The 20066-nt window shown below is 39.3% G+C and overlaps 1 protein-coding gene across 4 annotated transcripts in view; it reads right to left on the bottom strand.

Moving 5' to 3' along the window:
• The window catches only part of NAALADL2 (N-acetylated alpha-linked acidic dipeptidase like 2), a 1374776-nt gene that overhangs the window by 1284053 nt on the left and 70657 nt on the right, over positions 1-20066 (bottom strand). For 2 of the 4 annotated variants that reach the window (XM_060171978.1, XM_060171980.1), the window contains exon 2: positions 12219-12281. The exons of the other annotated variants lie outside the window; for them this stretch is intronic. The gene's annotated coding sequence lies outside the window, so the exon portion shown is untranslated. The remainder of the gene's footprint in view (positions 1-12218; positions 12282-20066) is intronic. 4 annotated transcript variants of the gene reach the window in all.

The raw sequence follows: 20066 nt of genomic DNA, 5'->3' as shown, positions 1-20066 counted from the left end.
TCTCTTAGTAATAGAATTCTACTGTGTGGCTTTTTGATTCACTTCGCTGCTTCATACACATAGAGTTAGTAGTGTAGGATGGGCTTCTAAGTCGTTCAGATGGATTTTTCCCAATGTCCCAAGCAGGCCTATTTCAATAGATGTCACCTTGGTATGTGGAACTAAAGGATGGAGAAACCGTTATCAGAACCCTGCAGATTATCTGGGATGAGGGACATCCCCCAGCAGTAAATTTTATTGGAAAGACCGATCTCGTGGTAGACAAAAAGTCCAAAGGCAAGATTTAGTCAGACAACATGGCCCATGTGTGGGATCAGCCTACCCAAAAAGGGTCAGGTTGGCATTTATCATATGCCAACCTTCCTTTTTTCTTATTTTAAATGTACTTTACTTGACTGAAAGATGGAGAAAGACAGACACTGCTCAGCTCTGGCTTAAGATGGTGCAGAGGACTGAACTTGGGCAAAATAGTTGGTTTTTGTTTTCATACCGACTATGTCCTCTCACCCAGTAAGCCTCACCTCTCTCAGTAAGAGTCAACTTAGTGTGGGGAACTAAGAAATGACCCAATTCCTATAGGTCAGAAAAGAAACTAGTATTTAAAAACAAAGATAATGTTTAAGCTAAAAGAAATAAAGGCCCTAAAAACTGAAAAGCTCTTTTTCCCTTTCCTAATAAAGCAACCACAGGCGTTTTCTGTTTGTTTTGCTTTTTTTTATCTTGCCACCAGAGTTATCACCGGGGTTTAGGCTCTACACAAAGAATCCTCTGTTCTAGGTCACCATTTCCCTTTTGTATTTGACAGCACAGAACTGAGAGGAGAGCAGGTGACAGAGAGAGAAAGAGACACCTGCGGAACAGTTTCATCACTCGTGAAGTGTTCCTCCTGCAGGTAGAGGGCAGGGTCTCAAACCTGGGTCTTTGTACACAGCAATGTGTGCACTCAACCAGATGCGTCATTGCCTGGCCCCTTCTCTATTACTCTTGTTCTCTTTCTTTTATGCCACCAGTATTATCACTAGGATTTGGTACCTGCATGACTGCCTAGTTTCTGGCAGTCATTAGTATATGATGGTGAGTGGGAGACAAAAAGAGAAAAGCAGAGACATCTGCAGCACTGTCCACTCACGACTCATGAAGCTTCTCCACAGCGTGTGAGCACAGGAGGCTTGAAACTGGATCCCCATGTTACTATACATATCGCTAAAATGTTCACTCTACCAGATGAGACAGCACGTGGCCCCCACCACCCTATATTTTTCTGTAGAACCCACTGTGCTATAATATTTCCACGTATATTATGTAGTAGAACAAAAACGGATTAAAATTCTAAATGAATTATAGTTTGCATCTATTATTGTTAAATTCTAGTTCACATGTCCTATTGACTATTAATATTAAGAAAGGACCTTTAGTTTTCACCTATCCCTAGTAAGAAAGGAATTCTAGTTTAAACTACAAATATTTCATTTTAAGAAAGAAACTTCAGTTTGCATCAAGAAATGAATTGTATTTTCATTCTTTCTGCCTATCCTGTGCTAAATTCCACTTAGCCTTATAGTATGGGCTTTCAGCATATTATTGACACAGAAAACTTGCACATACCACAGAGTCTTGCACATAGAAAGAAGACAGAGTCATGGTATGAAATGGACACTAGTGAATGGGGAAATGATTTGAGAAAGTTACCTCCTTTCCTTTCACTGGCCAATGAATCATTTTAATAAAGTTTAAGTTTTTGTTTTTCTTATAAATTGCATGCAATATTGATTTTCAGGGGACTATTCCATTTTTGCTCTTTTTTTTATTTTTTATTTTTATTTATTTATTTTTTTTCCTCCAGGGTTATTGCTGGGCTCGGTGTCTGCACCATGAATCCACCGCTCCTGGAGGCCATTCTTCCCCCTTTTTGTTGCCCTAGTTGTTGCGGCCTTGTTGCGGTTATTATTGCCATTGTTGACGTTGCTTTGTTGTTGGATAGGACAGAGAGAAATGGAGAGAGGAGGGGAAGACAGAGAGAGAGGGGGAGAGAAAGACAGACACCTGCAGACCTGCTTCACCGCCCGTGAAGCAACTACCCTGAAGGTGGGGAGCTGGGGGCTCGAACCGGGATCCTTACACGGGTCCCTGCGCTTTGCGCCACGTGCGCTTAACCCACTGCGCCACCGCCCGACCCCCTTTTGCTCTTTTTCTATATATAGATTTCTCCTTTACTAACTTTAGCAATGCTGTTTTGATGACCTGTCTAGTCTAGTCCAAGAATCCAAAAGAGTGGAAGACTTTCCTCCGTCTCTGTATACTCTATTATTATTATCATTATTTTATTCCCCTCCCCACACCATTCCTTTGAACAGGATGTAAATCCCATGTCTGTCCAATTTAGTTTTGAACTAGACTACAGCTATATCATATAAACACACACACACACACACACACACACACACACTATATGTCATTATGTAACCCAAAACCAAAGGGCTAATATAACCAAAAACTGAAGGACTGATTTCTTAGGGAGGAGCTAAGATTCTGGGGCACATCAAAGCCAGGATGGAGAAAATAACCTCCCACCGTCTGTTGGTGAGAAGAAAACTGAGTGAGAAGGCAGAAGATCCAGGACTCAGTCTCTTAGTCCCGCCCTCCATCTCCAGGTATGGGTGAGGGTAGGGGTCATATAACATTTACAAGTATAGGTGGTCTAATTTGAGTAAGAAATACTCTAGTCTCTCATTTGCATAAATAGAGCATATTTCCCTTTAATCAAAAGTTGGTATGCCAGAATTTGGCTTTCTGTAGCACTGGCCAGAAAAGAACTGATTTTGTTCCATATTAGTTAAATGTGGTCACTTCCCCACTAAACTGATGCTGATTTGTTTGCTTATTCAGAGTCCAGATGAGTGGGAGAATAGATCATCTGCTCCAATGATAATTTTCTTTCTTTCTGTTTTCGTTTTAACTGTTTTACTGCAAAAGAAGTATTTTTTTTCTCTCATCAGAAACTTCTATTTTATTGAAAATACTGAGGCCAAAGAAGAGACCATGATTTCCAATGCTATGAAAAATCAAAACTCTTATCAAGCCAGCTTTTGCATGGAGGAAAATCTGTTTTATTACACAATATAAAGCTGGTGTCCATTAATTCAGATCAAGCCTAGATTCTCCAAGAGGTATCTTCCTTTTATATAAGTTCAGGCAGAAGGAGAATAAAAAGTCAGGAGTTTAAATTGAAGACAACCAGGAAGGCACCCAAACCTGCTAAACTTCCTGTGTCCCACAACTCCTGCCGTCGCTGGTACCATGGTTCCCTAGAACGAGCCATTATTGGGTCCTGACTACTCTCCACTGTGACAAGGTGGGGAGCCAGCAGGAAGGGAGTGGGAATTTGAGTTCCTGAGGATGCATTGTTTCCAAACAGACATATCAATTGATGAAGTTAAATTCAACCCAATTCATCAATCCCAGGCCATTCCCTTGCCCCAACTTCCCATTCAAACCCAGTCCTTTTGAAAATAATTGTGTCATATGTATTACTGAGGGTGGGGATTACTAGGATTCTTTTCTACATTAACAGAAATAATAAAGTTTTTATTTTACTTGTTAGAGATTCATATCTGCTATTGAAGACACAGATGAATGTTTTCACTAAAAGTCACATGTTCAAGTGTGTGTCAAGACTTTGACTTTTACTTGCGTGGGTCAAACTTTGAACTTTTAATTTGTTGGTATATTTCACCTGGACCAGTTTTAGGGTTCAGGCAGGGGTAGTAAACTGAGATCAGATGCCCAGAGTCAGTTTAGGCTAAGTTCTGACTTTGGAGATACAGGGAAATCAAAGTCTAACGAAATTAAGTTCATAAAACCTTCAGTACTCAGTATAGCTAACAGGTCATGAAATGTTAGGCAGTCAAATATTATAGGAGGAAAAATATTTTCCCTTCTACCCATCTTAGGTTCATTGACCAGAATTCTGTAAGTTAGATTTAAAAATGTGGATCAAAGAGGAAAACAATTCCATTAACATGATCATTGAGTCTATAAATGGAAGCAATCAGAAATGAGCAATTTAATGGTGCTAGAAGTTGGGGGTCAATCTACTTAACTCAGGAGGAGCAAGGGAATAGGAATAAAGGGCAGTTATGGAAAAACATCTGGTTATTGGAAAGATCAAAATGCCCTCAGGAGAAAAGATAGGGGACATGTCAGTCTTGTGATATTGTCTGTTCAGGTATGATGAGAAGAGCTGCTCCCCAGAAGGGAATTTAATAGTATTTTAGTCCTTTGGTATGATTTCTCTTCCAGGCAGATATAAGATTATGGGAACTCAGATACCTTCACTTCAAATTAATTCTTGCATCAATGGGGAATATTTTGGGGTGGCAATGCCTGATTCTTTTCATAGTATTTCTCAGTTCTTTTGCTCTGACTTCTCCTCCTTTTCTACATTTTCATTATTTCTTTTAAAAAAACATATATGGAACTTTTATTTTAAAATTCAATTTAATATTCTGATAAACAGAATGAGGATGAGCCACTCAGCTCTAGCACATAAATAAATGGCAGTTCCAGAGAATGAGCCTGGGGCTTCTGGGGGCCTCAGAGTGCAAAACCTGTTCTCTCAGACAAAGCTATATTCCTGATCCCTGTGTTTTCTTGTTTGTTAACTGGTTATTTAATTGTTTGTTATTTTGTGTTGAAAGAGATATCACAGCATATCAAAGCTTCTTTCAGTGACGTGGGGCTGTGGCTCAAACCAGGGTTACGCACAAGGCAAAAAGCAGTGTACTATCCAAATGAGTGCCGGGCTAGCTACACGAGAGATGACCCAGGAACTGAGCTGGTGGCATTTCAAAATCTTTATTCATCAGAGCACCCCAGAGTCCGACAGTAGCACAGTGGGTTAAGCGCACATGGTGCAAAGCACAAGGGCCAGCGTAAGGATCCCGGTCCCCCACTCTTTGAGGCCGGAAAACAGAAGTTGCAAGTCGGAAACAGAAGTGGCTTGACAATACCATACATGGTTAGCAAAGGGGCAGAGAAAGGTAAAAGGGGGTTGGGAAAGGTAGAAACTTCCTTAGCAACTGTTTCAAGGGGTTTAACTGGTAGGGTTAATAATACCCTGCAGGCAGGGAGGGTCTTGAGGGTAGAAAGAGAATATATCAAATGAGCAGAATAGGGAGGAGACCTTAAGTCATTTGTTAGACAAAGCAGAATACTGATATGTAGATAAGAGAGCAGGCCATTGTATCAAGAAATGCAGGGTGAAGCAGGGGAGCTGGTTTAATGTTTTAAGGAATGCAGAGCCCTTGGGGGCAGATCTCTGGAGATCTCTGGAGACAGGAAGTAAGCTAACAGGAAGGGAGGATGCTTCACAAGTTGTTTATTTCTCTCTCTTAATGCACCCTCTCAATTTCTCTCTATATCTATAAAAATAGAAAAAAAAATAAAGGCTACCAGGAGTGATGGAATTGTAGTAAAAAAATCAAGTCCCACTAATAACACTGGTGGCGGAAGGAAGGAAGGAAAGAAGGAAGGAAGGAAGGGAGGGAGGGAGGGAGGAAGGAAGGAAGGAAGGAAGGAGAAGGAAGGAGAAGGAATTTTAAATGCTCTACTAAAAGTATTGGGATTATTGAAGTTACCGATCTCAGTCTCCTTATGCCTCCTTATCCTTAGGCAACCATAAAGAAATGAGCCCTATCATCCTACTCTTCAATGTTGGATAAGTATTCACAGTTCTTCTAGAATTTAATGTTACTACATTAAATAAACAAAAGAATCCCCAGACATGTTCCATTGCTCACAAAGACTTTCTGGCAGCAAGGTGACCCACAAATTTGCACATTTTCAGGGAAAATGTGCACTGTCAAAGCTAAGCCTCTAGGATTATGAACTTTAGTGTTAAGATACATAGAATTCACTTTTAAAAGAAAGGCTAAGGACTCTCCCTCTCTATCTTTTCCACTCTTCTTCTCTCTGTCTTTTCCTATCTGAAATTGAAAGGATAAAATATTCATCAGGAGTATTGGAATTGTGCAAAAGAGAGGATCTCATGTGAGTGAGCGAAATATATATACTTATATATATTTACTGAGCAACTCAAACTTATTTTTGTTGGTATGCTTCTAATTCTTCTAAAACTTCTGTTTCATTGGTTTAATCCCCCCTGCTTAACACTGTATTCTATTTACATAACCACTGTTAACTAAGCACTACCCTGCCTCCAGGGCATTGGTTTAATCCTCACTGTTTTACACACTTTTTCCTTCTCCCCACCCCCTATCCTACATACATTCTCTTCCGACCTGACAGTTCCACCTCAGGATATATAAGGACAGGATTGTGATTAGAGATAGCTTAGATTGCGCTGCTTTCCACATGAATAAAGAGATACTGCTTCCCAGCTCAGCTATGAGTCCCTGGTCATCTGTCTTCTGCCCATGAAGCTATCCCGGCAAATGGTGCCCTGAACAGGGACTGGCATATGGCGTCCAACCAACGTGGTACATAACCTGCCCATCCCCCAGATAAGTAAACTTGGCTACCTACGATGGGCTTCGTTTCTACATGAAGAGGTTTCCCAAAGCCTCTACTATTTCATCATGAGACAGTTTCTCTGTCTCTGGAACATTTTGCTCTGGGCCACACTTTGGTTCCCTGACTGGGAACTTCGGTTCCTTTTGACTGTGATTATAGAACTTGGAAGATGCATGGAGATTTCTCCTTGGACTTTCTGGATTCTCTCTCCCAAGTTTCCCGAAGAGAAGGACTACATTTTGCTCCGGGCCACACGTTGGTTCCTTATGACCATGATCATAGAGCTTGGGATACGCATGGAGATTTCTCCTGGGACTTTCTGGACTCCCTCTCCCATGTTTCCTAAGGAAAAGGACTACATTTTGCTCCAGGCCACACTTTGGTTCCTTATGACCGTGATCGTAGAGCTTGGAAGATGCACAGAGATTTCCCCTGGGACTTTCTGGACTCCCTCTCACATGTTTCTCATGGAGAAGAACTACTCTAACTTGAGGAGCATTCTCCAGTACCCTGGCAGTCCCCAAGAATGGAGACACGTGGTTAGTTCTACCCTCCTGATTTGATTCTTTCTTCTATGGGAAGATGTTTTTAAAAATGGGTGCCTGCAGCAATCCAGCAGGAACCATCAGAAGCACGCTAAATGGAATTTCGAGGAACTTTTTGGACTAGGATGCCCTCCAGGGACTCATGATGCTACATGGTGAGAACTGGATAATCTAGTTCAAGGTGAAAGAAGTAAAAACTGCCTACTGCTTTTCTCTCAATTCCCCCCCTCGTTGTTCTCTCAGAATATCTTAAGTTTGCTGTCTGCTTTCAGTTGTGTTTCATAAGAGAGTGATTTGAATGACTGAATTTTTGTATGACATTGACTTAGAAAAAAAATGCTGGATGCAGCCATGATTTCTAGAGACATCCAGAAACAATCCAAAAAAATTGTTTTTTCCTCTTTTGATTTTTTTGTTTTTTTACGTCTTGGTATAAATCTGAAATGTTTAATCCTGAAAACTGTATGAGTTATGGGCTGGGTAGATAAAGCAATAGTTATGCTAATGATTCTCATGCCTGAGGCTTCTAACCATGGTTCTTCTATTGAGCTTATGCTGTTTAAACAACCTTAAAAAGTTTTGCTTCACAAGTAAGTGAATTACAGCTGTCAAATCTTCACAGGAAAAGGCATCTGCTCAAATGAAATCCCCGGAAATCCATTTGGACCCCTGTTCTCTGACATCGCCCACAAGATGACATGACTACAATGCAACCACCCGAAAACCAATGATGTGACCTGGCACGACCTGAAGAAACTGATTCACAGACTCCAAAGCTCACTCTCTACAGAAAAGCAGAATTCCGGTGGCTGACCTTCAGCATCAAGACAGACGTGCAGCATTTCATCCCCTGGCATTTTTTCTGTGGTCATCTGCTTTGGACTAACACTTCTATTGGACTTACTGGTACACCTCTTAGACACTTGACACAACTTTACAGGAGTTTCCCTTTACACCACTGGGTCTCTCAAAGACTGACCACAGCAGTGTATGGACTTTGCAGCCAGAGCCTTGGGACTCTATAGGCCACGCCCCCTGGCCTGCAGGCTCTGTCCTCAGAGGCAGGAAACCCCCCCCTTACTAGGTCATGCCCACAGAGACAGAAAATGCCCTTTCAGGCATGAAACACCCCCAGAGGCAAGAGATGCCCACAGGGACAGGAAACGCCCTTTGAGGCAATAGATGCCCCCAGAGGCAAGAAATGCCCTTTCTCCTGCTAGGTCTTACCCTTTGAGGTAGGAAACACTCCCCTCTGGCCTCCCCTTGGCATCACTTGCTGCTCTCTTACTTGTTCCTCCATGTCTTGTGCCAGTTCTTTTGAAAATGCCTGTACAATATAGGTTTCTGTTCAACCCACACTCCTGATACTATGGCCATTAGTTAAAAAGAAAGGGGGAAATGTTGGTATCTTTTAATTCTGCTTCTAAACCCCTCCTGTTTCACTGGTTTAATCCCCCCTGCTTAACACTGTATTCTATTTACATAACCATTGTTAACTAAGCACTGCTCTGCTTCCAGGGCATTGGTTTAATCCTCACTGTTTTGCACGCTTTTCCTTCTCCCCACCCCCTATCCTACGTACATCCTCTTCCGAACTGACAGTTCCACCTCAGGATATATAAGGACAGGATTGTGATTAGAGATAGCTTAGGTTACGCTGTGTTCCACATGAATAAAGACTGAACCACGTACCACTCAGCCATGAGTCCCTGGTGGTCTCTCTCTCTCCCGCCCGTGAAGCTAGCCTGGCATAATGGTGCCCTGAACAGAGACTGGCATATGGCACCCAACATGTATTCTTTTTTATTTTATCTTAATTTTTATTATTTTTATTTATTTATTGGATAGAAATTGCCAGATATTGAGAGGAAGGGGGAGACAGAGAGGGAGAGACAGAGAGACACCTGCAACCCTGCTTCACCACTTGTGAAGCTTTCCCCCTGCAGGTGGGGACAAAGGACTTGAACCTGGGTCCTTGTGCATTATAACATGTGCACTCAACCAGGTGTGCCACCACCTGGCCCCTCAAACTTTTTTTCTTAATACATTATGATATAGCATCTTATCAAGTTAATAGTAGTTAATCCCTCTTTCTCATTACAAAGGAAAAGTCTGTAATGCATTTTCACTATTTTAGAGCCATAAAAACTTAATATATTGATTTTTATTTTGGCAAAATTTATTTTCCTATTTTTCATTTCCTCTACAGGTTGTTTAAAGATGATCGACTAAGATATAGTAGTTATTTATAAATTGACACACTGTTTTTTTAAGTATTTCATACTAACTTTATTTGTTGAAGGCACATACTATGAATCCAAACATAAAGAGGAGATGTAGAAATAACTTTGGTCATTTATGATACCTGACCATGGAAAGAGAACAAAGTAAATGGCCATTGGTAGTCATTTTTTTTTCAGAATCTTTTTTTCTTTTATTGCCACTGCTGGGACTAGGTGTCTACACAACAAATCCAACCTCCTAGCATCCATGTGTTCTGCTTTTATTTTTATTTATTTTTTCTTTCCTTTATAGTTTATAATCCAGAGAGAAACTGAGAGGAGAAAGCAAGATAGACAAGGAGAGAAAGAAAAACACCTGCAGTACTATTTCACTACTTGTGAAACTTTCTCCCTACAGGTGGGGAACAGGGTGCTTCAGTCCTGATCCTTGAACTTGGTCATGTGTGTGCTTAACCAGGTGTTACCATCTGGCTCCTGTTTTCCATAGTTTATATTCAGTTCTGTCATCCCACAGTATAAATATTGAAACCCTGCTATGTGCAAAATACTATAATATAGATATGAAGGAACTGGAGGAGAGTTAGATCACGCCATGAATTTCTCACAAAGACCTCATATTTTAAATAATATATATATATATATATATATATATATATATATATATATATATATAGTACTTTATAGATATGAAGGAGGAAGAATGGCCTATTTCCCGGCTGTTACATATAGTAAGCTGATTCTCTCAGAATCTGACCAGTCTGAATTGAAGACAATATACAATATCAGATAGAGTGTTTCCTGTGTCACTGCTGATCACAATGATTTTTTAACACTCAAATATAGCTCATGTGGGCATTCATGTTTTTCTCCTTCTCTCTATCACAGATATACTTCTGACATCATAAATGACTTTGTAAACAAAGTTTGATATTTTTCTTTTCAACGGAATCATCATTCTATAAACATCCATCTTTGTTTAGCTTCTGTGCTCATCTTATTTCCCGTACTGCATCCCTATTTATTTACATGTTTGTTTGTTTGTTTGTTTTACCAAAGCACTGCTCATCTCTGGCTTATGACGGTGCAGAGGACTGAACCTGGGACTTTGGAACCTTGGGTCTGCCTAATCATTACGTTACTCTCGATCGCACTCTGTCATTTCACAAACATCTCACAAAAACTGCAGCAAAGGTGGGCGCGAGGAATAACATCATTGCAAGACTGGCCAGCTCCTCATGGGGCGCGAGCGCTTCCACACTACGATCATCATCTCTGGCATTATGCTATTCCACTGCAGAATACTGTGCCCCAGTATGGTTCCGTAGCCCCCATGTCCACTTGGTCGATTCCAAATTATATTCCTCCATGAGGATAACTTCTGGAACCATCCGTTCCACCCCGGTTCCATGGCTGCCAGTTCTTAGCAACATGGCCCCGCCAGATATTCGTCGGGATGCGGCATCATCTAAGTTCATTTCCCACATCTACGCTCGACCGGACCTGCCAATATACGCGGATATCTTCGCCCACCCTGTCCAACGCTTGACGTCTCGTCACCCAATCTGGTCCCCTACGCCTACACTGAACTTCTCTGTTCCAGTCTCTTGGAAACAGAGTTGGCAGTCAGATGAGGTAAAGAACAAACACCTCATCACAGACCCCTGCAAGCGTCAACCCGGCTTTGACCTAGCACGTTATGATTGGGCCCTCCTCAATCGCTATCGAACAGGCCATGGCCGGTGCACCGCTGTGTTCCATCGCTGGGGAGCCAGAGACGACCCAAACTGCCCCTGCGGCTACAGACAGACTATGACCCACATAGTCAACGACTGCCACCTCTCCAGATTCAAAGGAGGCTCAAGCTGATGCTGTTGACTGGCTACGGAAGAAGGGCAAACGCTAGAAGAAGAAACTGGCTCACCTCCAAGTCCCTGCATTCCACTGTAACCCCTCTATTCCTCATACTATATTGTATTGTCCATTTTCCTAAGCAACAGCCACTAAAAAAGTACGCTCTTGTGAAGCAGACATATTAGCACCATGTTCTCGTGTAAAGCAGCTAATACTTAGTGGGTTTTCAGTAAATGTTTCTTGGATGCATAAAGGAATCACTTCAACTTACTTTCCAGTATAGACAGATTGCTGCTAATTGGTCCATTCCATGAACTTTCAAGTAAAAAGCTAGATAATCTCAAATGATAGCACAATCTATAACTAATTATACTGATTAAAATCTCTTAAAGTATAATTACTTGAAGATTTACTTTCTTGTAATTTAATACCCATAATAAAGAAACAACTGCTAGCAATTTCTAATTGTCTGTTTTTTCCACATCCATGCTAATTTAAGATTCCAGTATCACTATGATATATTTCCATAATCTAATTCATATAATTGCTTATATCTCAGAATAGGTATTTATTAATGTTAGTGTGGAGCCAGTAGTGTTCATAGACTGCCTTATGAAATGACAACAATGAATCTATGTCAATGGCTCTATATACAAATTACTTGAAGTATTTATTATTCAAAATAAAACCATAGCGATAAACACTTAAGCATCTTTTGAATTCTTTCAAAATAACGGGAAAACATAGATAGCTTTTATACAGTATTAGTATTATTAGATTAAGCATGACAACAATAAATACTGTGTAGGACAAGAGTAGTGAAATATGATTGTGTAATTTTACAAATCTTTGTAATATGTGCAATAATTTTCCCCCTTCAAAACGTAAGCAAACGATACTGATATCTGAATGTTTTTCCTGACCAAAAATAAATAAACAAATAAAATCCAACAATTAGCTAGAGAAAGAGAAGAAAGGCTTTTCTACTCTCTTAACTGCTCCAAATGTTTCACAAACATTTATAAAAGGTCACCTATAAAGGGCTTACCTGGGGTCAGATGAAAGAGTCCCTAAACCATCAAAAGCTATTTCCAGTATCCAGCTGGAAGATCTAAAACAGAGGGCAACAAAGACAGTTTGTGACAAAGCTGACACACAATATTCTGGAAGAAGTGAAATCAATTGTGACTTTTTAAATTTATTTGTAAATGCCTCTTTGGCAGAACACTCACTCAAAATGACAGTTTCCCCTTCCAGAATAGGGAGGTGATGGTAAAATTGAGAAATCCTGACAGTCACTTGAATGAAATTCTGCATTAGGGCTACTCGAACACTTTGCCTCTAACAAGAGTGCTACCTTTATTTTCGATATCATAACTCTGTAATTTGTAAAATTTTGTCTTTATAAAAAAATTCAATCAGGGGGCCAGGTGGTGGTGCACCTGGTTAAGTCCACATGGTACAATGCACAAGGACCCGGGTTCAAGCCCCTGGTCTCCACTTGCAGGGATAAGCTTCCCAAGTGGTGAAGCAGGGCTACAGGTGTTTCTCTCTCTCTCTCCCTCTCCCTCTCCCTCTCCCTCTCCCTCTCAATTTCTGGCTATCTATCAAATAAATAAAAGTTTTTAATATATTTTTTTAAAAATGCAATCAGCCCACCTCTAATAGTCATAACCCAAATTATTTTCTTCTTGTCTTTCAATTAGAAGATAACAATGTACAGCAAGTACCTAAATAAATGGCAATCATACAGACCAACTACCTCTTTTTTATTACCAGTACTACTTTTATTAAAAGCAATAATGTGGACTGAGACTGATCAACCCAATATGCAACTTGTAAGGTTTTAGTTTTGATATCTTAAGTTCTTAAGAAAAATGGAATTATTGGCAAGGTGGTTTGGTGGTCTTTGCAAGGAAAGCAACTATGAACTAAGAAATCTAATGATCAATTTTCATTCATTAACTATATCGTTCTTTAGCCATATGTTAAGTGCTTGATAGAGTTGCAAAGCAATAAGCATAAGCCTACTTTGTGCAATCCAATTTAAGACTAAGGCAAGACCTATCACTAATGAGTCAACCAATATGTACTTGCCAGACTAGTACACTACATACAAATCTAATCCCTGGTACAGGTCCTGGGAAAGGATGACAGAGGACCTACTGGGAGTTGTATTGTCATGCGGAAAACTGAGAATTATGCATATACAAACTATTGTATTCACTGTCAAATGTAAAGCATTAATCCCCCAATAAAGTTGAGAAAAGAGAGAAAAAAAGAAAGAAAGAAAAAAGAGAGAGAGAAAGGATGAAAAGCCGGTGAGGCTCCTGGGCCTCTTGGCGACTGATAACATGGCAGGAAAACACCAAGGGCTCTGATAAAGGAAGGTGTCACATACTACCCTGCGTCCAACAGTGGGCACTACACCACAACAACCACTAAGGAACCCCCCCCCCAAAAAAAATCTGATCCCTATGCACAGAAAATAAAAGAGAATATGCACTGTGTCATTATATATGATAGTATAACCCTTAACAAGAGAAAAAACAATTCAAAATTCCAGAGAAATTAACCAATAAAAAGTCTTCGAAAGTAATAAACTCTTGGGATCTCAATTTCCTTGTTTACAAAATTGAGCTAGTAATATGAAGAGCATGTAACTTTTATAAGATAATCAATGATGGGGCAAAAGTAAAATACCTAGCATGAGTTGTGGTTTATAGTAAATTGTCAAAAAAAAGATACTATAATTATGAAACTTTTACAAAAAAAAAAGTTCTCAGATGTAATAACAAAAGTAGTAACAATAAATAGAATGAAGGTAAAGTAGATATCAGGGTAATATCATCAGAGGTTTAGCTGCATCTCTTCTCATATCAGCCTCTTAATAACTCAGCAAGTTCATAAAAAAAAAAGGGATGTTACCCTAACATTCAAGGGAATTTCAATTCAACTTGGTCATGAAGAATTTGTGTCCTTTGGTACAAAATGGATGGAGCTGGAGGTGATGATGCTTAGTGAATTAAGTAAAGAGATGAAAGACAACTACCAGATGTTTGTCCTCGTATGTGGAATCTAGAGATTTAATTTACATGAATTTGCCAAAAAAAAAAATCTAAAGAAAACAGAAGCAAGCAAACTGGTTGTAAGACTTGAGAGAACTATGGTGTTAATCTCTGGGGAGGTTGGAGGATGAATATGGAACTTTGGTGATGGATGTTGTCTGGAACTATTTTGTAATCTTACAATCTTGGAACAAACTGTTAACAACAAATAAAATTATTTAAGAAAATATATGCAATTGGAGGTGATTATGCTAAGTGAAGTAGTTTAAAAAGGTGAAAGCTGCCAGATGGTTTTGCTCATATGTTTACAAAGTTGTCAGAAAAGTCTTGATGGGACACCGACCTTTGGTGGTGGGAAGGGTGTTAATACACACTCCTATTAACGTATAGTCTCACAAATTAAAGAAAAAAAAAGTTCTAATGTGTTTTTCTCTTTTTTCTATGGCAAAATGCATCATAACTTTTCTGATAGCCCCAGATACCTAACGCAAACAAAATAAAAAACAAACAAACAAACAAAAAACATTAGGAACCAAACTATCTCGAACTTCTTGAGAACTACAGTGATTATCAGAAAGAAGGGGGTGGGGCACAGATCTTGGGTGGCGGTGGTGGGTGAGGTGACAAATATAAACACACAATATGTGGTCCAGGAGGTGGCATAGTGGATAAAGCATTGGATTGTCAACCATGAGGCCCTGAGTTCAATCCCCGGCAGCACATGTACCAGAGTGAGGTCTGGTTCTTTCTCTCCTCCTACCTTTCTCATGAATAAATAAATAAATTCTTTAAAAAATGCATATTTGAGCACACACAGAAACACTCATTCATGTGAAAATATACCACTGAAATTATATTATTTTGCAAACTAATGTTAAATCACAAATAGCATTTTTAAATAAAAGAAAAGCAACCCCAAAGAAAGAGACCAGACAAGATCTCCATATCGGACCCCCCACAAGCCCTTCACACCCCACACATAAACTCTCCTCCAGTGTAAACAGGGACATTCACAGAGTTGAGGCTTAATCAATGTCTGATTCAATGGACTTGGAAAATAATTATGAAAGCTTACAAATGAACCACTTTTATGTAAGAGAGTACCTATTATGTTTTGTTTTTATTTATAACTACACTTAAAGATGATTTTATTTCAGGCTGGGAAGAGACACATTTGGATGAGTGCACACATCACTGTGCACAAAAACCCGAGTTCAAACCCCCATTTCCCACCAGCAGGGGCAAAACTTCGTGAGTGGTGAAGTTGTGCCTCAGCTGCCTCTCTCCCTCTTTATCTCTCTTCCGTCTCGATTTCTCCCTATTCTATCAAATAATAAAATAAAAGCCACTGGGAGAGATGTAGTCACTGTGTAGGCACCAAGCTCCAGTGATAATCCTGGTGACAACAACAACAAAAACATTATTTTATCTACTTTTTTTTTTAATCTACCTTTTGGAGAATTGAAGTATAGACATAATGTCAGATAATTTATTACAGAAGTATAAAACCAACCTTTCTTTTAAATCTTGTATAATTTTAAGGGGATTGCATTATTTTGAAGCCTTAATTTCTATGAATCCAAGTTTATCCCAACTAATATATCAGATGGCTTAGGAACCATTGGTATTTCAACTGTAAATATTAAGGGAAGTTGCAGGCAGGTAATCCTGAGACCCAATAATGATTAACAACACACTCTAGAGAGAGTATAAATTTTAATAGTATCATTCATTAAATTCGAATTTCAAAGGTTACAAAAACAGAATCGGGTTTACCCAAAAGCAAATAAATCACACTGCTTTGGGGTTTCTTCTTTCATCTCTGATTTTTACAGCAGATATACTACACTCATCTGCAAATGAGCTAAAGGAAATTCTAACAGAGGACTAACTACCACTCCCAGTCTTATTAAAAATTTACTTTTACAGGGAGGGGTAGATAACAAAATGGTTTCTCACATAGACTCTCATGTCTGAGGCTCCAGAGTCCCAGGTTCAATCCCCTGCACCACCATAAGGCAGAGCTGAGCAGTGCTCTGGTAGAAAGAAAACAAAAAACAAAACAAAAAAACAAACAAAAATACTTATAAAAATAAAATTAAAATAGGGGCCTGGCTGGTAGTGCAGCGGGTTAAACACACTTGGCACAAAAGACAAGGACCAGAATAAGAATTCCCATTGTAGCCCCCAGCTCCCCACCTGCAGGGGGTGTCCCTTCACAAGCCCTAAAGCAGGTCTGCAGGTGACTATCTTTCTCTCCTCCTCTCGGTCATCCCCTTCTCCTTTGATTTCTCTCTGTCCTATCCAACAACAACAACAACAACAACAGCTATTTCATCAATAACAATAAGGGCAACAACAAGGGCAACAAAATGGGAAAAAATAGCCTCCAGGAGCAGTAGATTCCTAGTGCTGGCATCGAGCCCTATTGATAACCCTGAAGGCAAAAAAATATAAACAAAATAAATAAATAAATAAAACAAAATATCTTAATAAAATATAATTTTACAAAAGATAAAAAGATATTTAAGAGAGGTGGACTTTGCCAGGATTTGATCTGCTTTTGATAATCGTGATGCACAATGTTTCTTCATGGCATTGTCTGACTTAGGCAGCAATCAATCCCACTCTTGTAGTGAGGAAAGTTCTCCTTGAAGGCTGATTTTAATTCAGCATTCCCAACTGAAATAGATCCATGAGATTTCAACTGTAATCAATCCCACTCTTGTAGTGAGGAAAGTTCTCCTTGAAGGCTGATTTTAATTCAGCATTCCCAACTGAAATAGATCCATGAGATTTCAAAAACATATGCAGGGGAGCTGGGTAGTGGTGCATCTGGTTGGATGCATATTTTACAATGTGCAAGGACCTGGGTTCGAGCCCCTTGGTTCCCATCTGCAGGGAGAAAGCTTTGTAAATGGTGAAGTAGTGTTGCAGGTGTCTCTCTCTTTCTCTATCACCCTCTCCCCTTGATTTCTGGCTGTTTCTATCCAATGAATAAATAAATAAATAAAGAAGAAGAAGAACATTCAGATCCTCATAGAAATAATGGCTAAAAAGGCTAAAAATATGAAAAGAAAGTTGACGCATAGGCACAGAATCTTGGTTCTTGCAAAGAGCTAATCTGTCACTAATAAAAAAGAAGGAATTTGAAGAGAAGCATGTTGTGCATACAATATAAGGTTACATAAACTCTGTTTATTGATTCTTAAATCCCAGAATGTCAGAAACACGTTTTGTCGTAATTTCAAGAAAATGTGATGGACATCTTATCAACACAAATTGCTCCCTCTATTAGACAAATTTATTTATTTATTTTGATATATTGAGAAAAATTGAGAGAAATTGAGAAGGGAGGGAAAATAAAGAGGGAGAGAGAGACATTTGTGGCATTGCTTCACCACTTATGAAGCTTCCCCTCTGCAATGGGGATCAGGGGCTTGAACCTGTACACTTATGAGCTATAATATGTGCACTTAACCTTGTGCCCACCCAGCTCTGACAAATTTTTTGGAACCTACCAACTAACTAGACAAATTTCTTTCGAAGTTTTCTGCTACAGAAAATATCCTGAATTTCCCAGGCCAATCTGAACACACTAGTAGTTCTGGTTTTACTGATGATAATAGAACTAACTAGATGATGTTCTTGATATGTTCTTATTTGTTTCGATGTTTTATTTAATGCATTTTAATAATTTTATTGGGGGTCAATTACTTACAGTACAGTTGTTTATAGATGGGTAGAATGGCCCATCTTCCCTTGACAAGTTTCTGCAAAATACTCTCACCACCAACTTAAATCCTTTGCCAAGATCATGTATCAGAACCAAGGAGCTCTTTCAAGCCCCTCCCTTGATCATTCTCTCCAGAGTCGTTTAATTTGTTGCAATATACCAAACCCAGTCAAAGTTCTACTTTGTGTTTTCCCTTTCTGTTTTTATTTCTCAACTGCTGTCCATGAGTGAGATCATCTCATATTTATCCTTCCTTTTTTGGCTTATCTTACTTATCGTGATCCCTTCAAGATCCATCTAAGAAGAGGCAAAGAGATGACTTCCATAATTTTAATAGCTGAGATAGATAGACAGATAGATAGATAGATGATAGATAGATAGATAGATAGATAGATAGATAGATAGATAGATAGATAACAGATATCATAACTTAGCTTTCTCAACAACTAATCAGTTGTTAAAAAGAGGTTTCTTTCAGGTTTGGGCTATTATAAATTTGAGGGATGAATGTAAATTGGTCCAATTCTTGTGGAGAGCAGTCTTGAGAACTCTCAAAATGCTAGAAATAGATCTATCCTATGGCCCAGCAATTCTGCTCAAATACACCCATTCACAGAGATTTATGTGTCAATATTTTAATAACAATAATTTTGTGGGTCCTTTTCAAATCATATAAAATCTTTCTTAAGTATTGTGCAAGATTACTGATTCCCCTAAATATGCCATCCCACCTCTCTGCCATTCCCAAAGTGCCATGTCTTTCCATCAAACGGCGTTGTATCCATGCCCTTCTCCTTTAGTAACCTCAGATCTGCAGGTATAGACCAGTCAAGGCTTTGTTTATGTTTCCTTCCCCCCACCCCTTTATTTTACCATTGCTTTGTTTCTTAAATTCCACATGTGAACAAAACTATCTGACTTGCCTTTCTCTTTCTGACTTATTTTACTTAGAATGACCACACACTTATGGATGGGTCATTTGCTTTTCTGGTGCTAAGTTTGCTGAACTCTTTGTATATTTTGGTGATTAGTCTCTTGTCTGATGTATGGCATATAAAGATCTTCTCCCATTCTGTGAGGGGTCTCTTTGTTTGTGTGATACTTTCTTTAGCTGTGCAGAAGCTTTTCAATGTGATATAGTCCCATGGGTTTGTTTCTGCTTTAGTCTTCCTTGCAATTGGGTTTGTTTCATCAAAAATGTCCTTGAGGTTTAGGTGGGAAAGTGTTTTACCAATGTTTTCCTCTAAGTATTTGATTGTTTCTGGTCTAACATCCAGATCTTTAATCTATTTGGATTTGATTTTTGTTTCTGGTGAGATAAAGTGGTTCAGTTTCATTCTTCGGCATGTTACAACCCAGTTTTGCCAGCACCATTTATTGAAGAGAGCCTCCTTCTTCCATTTAATACTTTGGGACCCCTTATCAAAGATTAGATGTCCACAGGTGTGGGGGTTTAGTTCTGGGCTTTCAATTCTGTTCCACTGGTCTGTGTGCCTATTTTTGTTCCAGTACCATGCTGTTTTTATTATGATGGCTTTATAATAAAGTTTGAGGTCTAGGAGTGTGATGCCTCCATTTCTGTTTCTTTTCCTCAAGATGGTTTTGGCAGTTCTAGGTGTTTTCTGGTTCCAGATAAATGATTGCAGTTTTTGTTCTATTCTCTTAAAGAAGTTTGGTGGAACTTTGATGGGTATCACATTAAATTTGTATATTGCTCTGGGGAGAATATTCATTTTGATGATATTTATTCTTCCAATCCATGAGCATGGGATGTCTTTCCATTTCTTGGTATCATCCATAAATGGGCAGAGGATATGAACAGAACATTCACTCCAGAGGTGATCCAAAAGGCTAACAAACATATGAAAAACTGCTCCAGGTCACTGATTATCAGAGAAATGCAAATTAAGACAACACTGAGATACCACCTCACCTCTGTGAGAATGGCATACATCAAAAAGGACAGCAGCAACAAATGCTGGAGAGGATGTGGGGACAGAGGAACCCTTTTGCTCTGCTGGTGGGAATGTAAATTGGTCCAGCCTCTCTGGAGAGCTGTCTGGAGAACTCTCACAAGGCTAGACATGGACCT

Source organism: Erinaceus europaeus, chromosome 14, assembly GCF_950295315.1.
Source record: "Erinaceus europaeus chromosome 14, mEriEur2.1, whole genome shotgun sequence".
NCBI classification, from domain to species: domain Eukaryota; kingdom Metazoa; phylum Chordata; class Mammalia; order Eulipotyphla; family Erinaceidae; genus Erinaceus; species Erinaceus europaeus.
The sequence above is the reverse complement of the archived record's forward strand: the minus strand, read 5'-3'. Positions and strand labels throughout refer to the sequence as shown.